Source organism: Panthera onca, chromosome F1 (assembly GCF_046562875.1).
Source record: "Panthera onca isolate mPanOnc1 chromosome F1, mPanOnc1 haplotype 2, whole genome shotgun sequence".
In the NCBI taxonomy this organism is placed as follows: domain Eukaryota; kingdom Metazoa; phylum Chordata; class Mammalia; order Carnivora; family Felidae; genus Panthera; species Panthera onca.
The window spans coordinates 32,726,437-32,733,342 of record NC_138355.1 but is presented as its reverse complement, the minus strand read 5'-3'; the positions used below and the strand labels follow the sequence as shown (position 1 = coordinate 32,733,342).

General features: G+C 51.8%; 1 pseudogene; it reads left to right on the top strand.

Moving 5' to 3' along the window:
- The first annotated feature begins 5,024 nt into the window (after nt 1-5,024).
- LOC132685799 (small ribosomal subunit protein RACK1 pseudogene) lies at nt 5,025-6,682 on the top strand (annotated as a pseudogene).
- The last annotated feature ends 224 nt before the right edge of the window (nt 6,683-6,906 follow it).

Genomic DNA, 6,906 nt, shown 5'->3' with positions numbered 1-6,906 from the left:
TAGGGTGAGAGATTAGGAAGCAGGAGGGCTTTCTGGAGGAGGTGATTCCTCGGCTGAGACTAAAGCCTTGCTACTGTAAGTGGGGACTATGGACAAGAAGCGTGGACATGGCCTGGGGCTTGTTAGAAATGCAGAATTTCAGGTCTGTCCCAGACTTACTGAATCAGCATCTGCCTTTGTAAGAAATGCCCAGGTGAACAGCATACACACTGAGGTTTGAGAAACCCAATATAAACAGGAGGCATGAACAGGAGGTGGCCGAGCAAAAGTGTATGAAAATGGAATGGGACTAGGAAATGGGAGAGGTGACCTCACGAACAAAGGTAGTAGAGGAAAAGTGATGTCCCTGAAGAATTTGTAAGAGCTTACAGGTTCCGCTGCAGGTGTCGTCCTGTTTCTCTAGATCGGTTGTCCTGGACAGTGTGTAGATTGTGCCATTTTTGTATGGCTGCTCAACAAACTGCTTTAAAACTTAGAAAACTGAAACAACAATCACTTTATTGTTTCTCACAATTTTATGGGGCAGAAATCCGGGCAGGGTTCTGCTGGGCGATTGTTAGGCTTCACACGGTGTCAGCACAATGGTGCTCAAGCTGGTGGCTGGGCTGGGCTTCAGGGTCCAAGATGGCTGGGCTCACGTGCTTGGTGGCTTGGTAGAGTGGCTAGAAGGCTCCGCCTGGCAATCCCCCTCTCCCTCTCCTTATAGTCTTATTGCCTCTTTGTGTGGCTTCTCCAGTGAGGTAATCAGCTAGAGCTAAAGGTGGAAGCTACCAGTTCTTGTAAAGGTTAAGCCCGGAACTGGCAAGTTTCATTTCTGCCCTACGCTCTGAGTTAAAGTCGTAATAGACGAGTCGGGAATCCAGGGGAAGGGGGACAAGATCCCGCTTTGTAACGGGAAGAATGTCAAAGAATTTACGGGCAACCTTTAACCTACCAGACACTAATTCATTATTTCCCCAATAACCCTGAGGTGGTTATTATTAGTTTACAGATAAGGAAATGGAGGCACGATGTGGTTAAGTAACTTGCCCAAGGTCAGTGCTTAGTAAGGGAAAGTGTCAAGATTGGAACTCAATCAGTCTGGCTCCAGCACCCGTACTTAACCACTGCCCCCTGACTGTTTCCCCTAAGGAAGGCCACACTTACCAAGAATTAGACAGAGTATGTTTCTATATTTTTAAGCCACAAGGAAGGTTACAGCTCCTTTTCTCTGAAGAACCATTTCATGGCCCTCCTGTTGGCGAACTCATTCTCCACGACACACGTGTTGAATAGCCCACTTATACTTTTAATGCCCTGGTTGGGGCCCCACATTTTTAAAACGCTTTTGATCTCTTCTTTCTGTGTCCAGTAACCCTAGCCTGGGTGTGGAGGATCCAGCAGCAGATTAAATGCATTTCAAATAATGAGAAGACAAAACCCAGCCTTCGCTGCCCCCACTCCTCCCCTGGATTGTTGACGGATTATTTACTGTGTTTGCCTTGACTTGAGCTATTTAATTTTTCCAAAACAGATGCAGCCGATTGATTAATGGCATTCCCCACTAAAAGTCAGAAATGTCAGCGAGACTCTTAGAAGCCAGTGTCATTCTGGACGAGGACAATAGATACGGCTGAGAAACAGGGACCTGTGCCAAGTATTCTTGAGGCTACGAGGTCATGTGCCACTTTTCTGCTAAGAGAGAGAGATATATATAAGGGCAAGGGAAACAGGAGTTTGGGGGTTGGGAAAGGCTGGGCATGGGCTAATAATAGGACGGATCACATGACACCTAAGTCACCTCGAAAGAGGCTTAGTTGGTGGAGGTGAATTAAAGTGCTCGGAATTAAGGACATTTCTTCAAATATCCCCTGATGTGTAAAAATAGACCCAAGGAAATAATGTGTGTGATGAAGGGGTATGGCGAGGTTAGGCTGACCTCCCTTCAGAGGGCTTTTGCGATCTGCAAAGCAGGACTGGCTACATAATTTGTGGGGCGCAGTGTGAAATGCCAACGTGGGGTTCCTTGTTTAAAAATCTTTAAATTAAACGGTGCCTGGGTGGCTCAGTCGGTTGAGCGTCTGACTTCGGCTCAGGTCACGATCTCACGGTTCCTGAGTTCAAGTCCCCCAACGGGCTCTCTGCTGTCAGTGCACAGGCCGCTTGGGATCCGCTGTCCCCCTGTGTCTCCGCCCCTCGCCCGCTTGTGCACTCTCTCTCTCCAAAATGAAAAATAAAAAAAAAACATTTAATACAATCTTCAAGATGGTGATAACAAAGCATTAAACCACACAAGCGCGGGGCCCTTCTGAGTGCGGAGGCCCTGAGCCACGATGCGAGTCTGTGCCCAAGACGCGGGCCCTCCTGGGAGAGGCCGGTGCCCGATTTCTCTAGAGCGCAGCAACAGTGAGTGAATCCGACAGTGACTTGCGGGGTGGCCCCAGGCAAAACTGTGCAGGGCCAGTTTGTTTAGGAGCTGGTTTCCAGCCTCTGCCCCTTCCTCCGCCCCTCCAGGCCTCCTCCTACCTCAGTCACCCATTACTCTCTGGCTCTCTCCCCTGCTCCAGCCCCGCCCCTCAGGAAACCTGCGGGCAGGAAAGGATCCAGAAGGGTTCCAGACATTGAGGTGTAAATGATACTATTTGGAGTGCTCCCCCTACGTGTTTGTATTTTTCCAGACGTTTAAGCCTCAGGCAAAGTGATGATGGAATTTCAGGTATTATCTGATTCATGGGAAAATTAATTTTTTTTTTTTTTTTTTTTTAATAAGCTGGGAGGTTTGCCCAGAGCCCTTGAGATCACGCTGTGAGAGGCCTCCAGTCCCTCTGGCAGTCGTGGAGGCCTGTGGCTCTCTGCTGTCAGGAGCGTTTATCCTGGAGGGTGCGAGTGTCAGCCTCGTCTTTCGTGAACGGGGCTGGGAGGACCCTTCTCGAAAGGGTGGATGGTAAGACATGCTTAGACACTGTCCACAGGCTGGGAATTGCCTACAGGCTGAGGTGCATTTTGGTTACACACCTGTCGTCTGTCTCTCACCCACCCACCCCTACCCCTCCATGACCACTCAGCAATTCCAGAGGACCCAGCTCACTTCTCAGCAGGCCTGCACTGTCCTTTCTCTGACACCCTCTGAATACCGGGGACACCCCCGAGGTGGCTGCCGGTGTCTCGGGGCATTTGCCCCCCTACCCCCCAATAAGCACTTGATGCAGGGGAGGGCTCTTCTTGCTAGAAGGGTTGGACGCCCTCTGGACATCCCAAAGCAGGCTCTGCTCCCCTTCTCTCGGGCCTGCTGTGGATTGCTTGTCCTTCCCCCAGCTGAGTGTCAAAGGAAACGCCTTCTGTAACCACAAACCACCAGGGCCTCCCTCATTTCTCAGATGAACTTGGCTTCTAGGAAGTGGTTGTGGCCCACAAAGCCACGGCGTGAGCCCGGGAGAAGCTCATTTCAGTCACGCAAGGCCAGAGAGAAGCTCGGCCTCGCGCAGGAGGTTAATAATAGAGCCCATCCTAGAGGCCGTCCGGGAAAGCCTTTGGAATTTTCTGTCTTCAGATATGCCTCGGATGGAGCCATTCAGAAGCACTTTATTCTCTAGGCCCTTCTCTGTGGCGACCTGGCTCTAGAAGGAAGATGGTTTCAGTTCTGGTTTTGAAACCTCGGGGGCTAGGACTGTTTTAGGGTTTGAAGCCAAAACATATCGAGCAAATGAAAACCTCTCACTCACCAGGAATCTTCACTCTTCGTTTTCAAACACATCAAAAGGTGTGTCAACAGCATTGACTGAAGGTCTATTCTGTGAAGAAGTGTGGATGGGGCACTGCGGGGAAATTTGCAGGACCGTGTATTAATAGCTCATTCATCCATCTTTATCTAGCCATTTAATTCAATTTCGTGAATCAAACCAAATCAGAACTACCCACTGAGCTTTACTAACCACAAACCCTGCCTTCGAGGGATGCCGGAAATACAGAGGGAGTAATGTATCAAAAGTCACTCCCGAGAGCCTCCCACCTGACGGAGGAAGCGGCAAAGGCAAAGGCACGAATAGATTCGGCCAGGGGAACTGTGATAAATGCAACAAGGGAAGCTGACCGGAGGCGTGCCAGGGATTCTGCAAAGGGACCTGTCCTGCTGAGTCGGAAAAATGACAAAATGCGGTTTTTGATTAGGAACTCATTACCAGACACTTTAGGTATTCAATAGGTACCTGCTGGGAACTGCTAAGTAAGGTGGGCATGGGTGCAGGCCTGGGAAGGCTGGTTTGAGAATTCACAGGCAGAAGCGACGGCAAGGCGCAGGCACGGTGGGTGACAGTTGCCACTCGCAGCCGGTCTGGTGAGTCTAGGGGGGCAGCCAGCCGTTCCGTTTCTTCATCCATCACCATCCTCTCCATCTAGTCATCCATCCATCACGTCACACTGGCAGTGAGGGACAAACCAGGGGGGACGACTGACATTGCAGAAGCAGCGAGTAGGAGCTAGAAAGCATTTGCAGAGTAGGAAGTGGGATCACAGGGGGGACCGGCGGAATGGGGGCCTGATGTTCGGTGGCAGATGGGGAAGGAGGCAGAGGTAGAACCCAAAGCCTGGGCCAGGGGCCAGAGACGGAGCAAGCAGATGAGGTGACCGCGTGCAGGCCCCCCAGATGTGCTCACTGAGTCTCTGTGACGCAACCTCCAGAGGGGCATTTAGGCCAGGCACGAATTCTGTAGTAAGCACGACTTGTATGCACAGCCTTGTGCCAGGTGAGAGAAAGATCCAAGAGAAGTATATGAGAGGGTCTCTGTCCTGACAGAGCTTATAATCCAGCTGAGCAAAGGAGGAAAAATGGAAAAGAAACAAGTGGGTCGTGATACGAGAACAATTGTGAGAGTGTGCATGTAAAGTGTGAATGAGTCGTGGCAATGGGAAGAGGTTAACTGCAGTCTAGACCCACCTCATTGGTACGGAAGGGTGCCTGGTTGCGCTAGGAAGTCACGGGAAGCGTGCCCAGGAGGGGAGTTTTGAACAAGACCTCCAAGAGTGGCCAGTCGGACTCTTCTCCTCCGCGGGGCCGCGGCTGTGGTGATAGTCTATCCGACTCCATCCTTGTCGCTGCAGCGACACCCGCACTCACGGCTGCCATGACTGAGCAGATGACACTGGGTGACGCCCTCAAGGGCCACACTGGCTGGGTGACTCAGATCGCCACCGCTCCCCAGTTCCCGGACGTGGTACTTACAGTCTGCCCCTCGAGATAAGACCGTCATCGTGTGGAAGCTGACCAGGGCTGAGAACAGCTCTGGCATCCCACAGAGTGCTCTTAGGGGTCATTCCCACTCTGTTAGTGATGTGGTGGTCATCTCCTCAGCTGGCCAGTTTGCCCTCTCAGGCTCCTGGGAGCCTCCTGGCCCCCTGGTCTCTGGGATCTCACAATGGTTACCACCACACGCAGATTTGTAAGGCATACCAAGGATGTGCTGAGTGTGGCTTTCTCCTCTGACAACTGCCACATTGTTTCTGGCTCCTGAGATAGAACCATCAAGCTGGTGTGTATGCAAATATACTGTCCAGGATGAGAGCCATTCGGAGTGGGTGTCTTGTGTCTGCGTTTCACCCCATGGCAGCAATCCCATCATTCTCTCCTGCGGCTGGGACAAGCTGGTCCAGGTATGGGGCCTGGCTAACTTTAAGCTGAAGACCAGTCACATCGGCCACACAGGCTGCCCGAACACTGTGACTGTCTCTCCATGGATCTCTCCGTGCTTCTGGAGGGAAGGATGGCCGGGCCATGTTGTGGGACCTCAACGAAGACAAGCACCTTTATACACTAGATGGTGGGGACATCATCAATGCCCTGTGCTTCAGTCTAATGGATGCTGCCTCTGGGCTGCCACGGGCCCCAGCATCAAGATCTGGGACATGGAAGGCAAGGTCACTGTAGAGGAACTGAAGCAGGAAGTAATCAGTACCAGCAGCAAGGCGGAGTCACCCCAGTGTCCCTGTCTGGCCTGGTCTGCTGATGGCCAGACTCTGTTTGCTGGCTTCAACAGATAACCTGGTGTGAGTGCGACAGGTGACCATCAGCACCACTAGAAATATGTGGCAGAGCTTTAGAAATAAAACATTGGTTCGCGCGCGAGAGAGAGAGAGAGAGAGAGAGGCTGGCCAGTCCGATATGGGCAGGCAGGGGACCTCTGCCTCAGCCTGTAGGTTGCTATTAGCCCCAGCCACCTGTTGTCCTTGGTTCGGGTGTGGTCTGAGCCAGTGGTGCTCTGGAGCTGGCTCGCACACGCTTGGGAGAGCCGACTTTGTGTATCTCTTCTCAACTTGCTTTCCCGTGACATCATGCGGGTAGCTTGAAATGGACCCAAACGGCACCGTTTACACCGCAGACATCTGTAAATGCTTCTTACCTGGGAATTTCTTTCCCCCGGGATTTCTGACGTATCAGCCACACTTTGCCCCTGACCCGTTTTCCCCTGGGGAAAGGAGAGAACCAAATCACCACTTCCGGGAGGAGCATTTTCAACCTGGATCTAATTCAGATTTTATTTTTATCTCACATGCCAACACAGAGTTCAAGAGTTCATTTCCAAAGACAGGCACTTTTCATTCCCTACCTAGAGGCTGTGCTGCTGGCACCAGGGAGCCGAAGATGAGTGTGATGCAGCGGCAAGGAAAAAGGGCACCAATCGACGGCAAAGTCAACCGGCAAGGGCTTTGACGGAGGTCCCTTAGGATGCCGGAGGAACACGGGAGGAGGCTGGGGTGGATAGAGAGCCAGGAAGCGCTTTCCCAAGAAAGCAGTGCTTGTCCTGATTCCTGAGAGGGAATTCCAGGTGGAGAAAACATGCCAGCAAAAGCAAAGGGAGGCTTGAGGGCTTTCTGCTCTGTGCGCTGTCATTTGTAAGTTTGGAGCAACACAGAGGAGCCACAGGGGGTGCTGGG